The sequence below is a fragment of the Poecilia formosa genome, unplaced genomic scaffold, assembly GCF_000485575.1.
Source record: "Poecilia formosa unplaced genomic scaffold, Poecilia_formosa-5.1.2 Scaffold466, whole genome shotgun sequence".
Lineage (NCBI taxonomy): Eukaryota > Metazoa > Chordata > Actinopteri > Cyprinodontiformes > Poeciliidae > Poecilia > Poecilia formosa.
In genome coordinates, this window is record NW_006800405.1 from 227,420 (window position 1) to 228,380 (window position 961).

Sequence of the window (961 nt, forward strand, 5' to 3'; positions counted from 1 at the left end):
CAGAAAACCATGAAACATCAAATTAATCTCATGGTGGAGAATCCGTCCAATCCAATCGGAGCCAATTCACAAAATACTTCATTAGGATTTCCTCAAGTCCAAAACCCAGAAACATGCAGGTGAAACCACCAGAACCAGAACCTGTTGGTTCCTCTGAACCCTCCAACCTGCTGAAACCAGAGATCAGTCCATCAGAGGTCAGAGGTCACATCAGAGGCTGATTTACTGAGAAGTCAACCCGTAGATATATAAACTCTGTAAGCTATTGCTACATGTTGTTAGCATGGCAGCCATATTGGATCTGAGGATCGGATGAGGCGTATTTCTGTTAAACTGATTTTTCCAACTTTAAGATAAGAAATCCCATAATCCTAATCCAGACAGAAAGCTTCATCGTCCACATTAAAACAACTAATCCAGAAATCTGCTGCCAGATATGAACTGCATGACGGATGAAGTTCATGAACTCTGACCTCCTTTAGGACAGTCCACCCTGTGGCTGCGGTAATCTGATGTGGGCGGAGTCTAATCCGTAATCTCCTCTTCAAACCGACGGAAGCAGCAGAACATTTAGTGAATTTAATGATTTTAAACCGTTTTCAGCTGCAGCAACGCGTCACTTCCTCATCAGAGTATCTTAGGGAATCAACAGTAAATGAATCTGCAGAAACCAGAATAATTATAAAACATGAGCCGTTCCCACTGGCCTGTAAATAAAGAAGGTTCTGATCAGAACATGATGAGGTTCTGGAGGAAGACCCGGAAGTTCCTGCAGAACCTTCAGCCACAGAACTGTGAATGTGTTGACCAGCAGGTGGAGCTGCTGAGCCGGGAGGCTTTATGATGAGGAGGAGGAGACGCAGGGAGTCAGAGGAGAGGATGATGATGATGATGATGATGATGGTTATGATGATGATGATGATGATGATGATGGTTATGATGATGATGATGATGATGATGA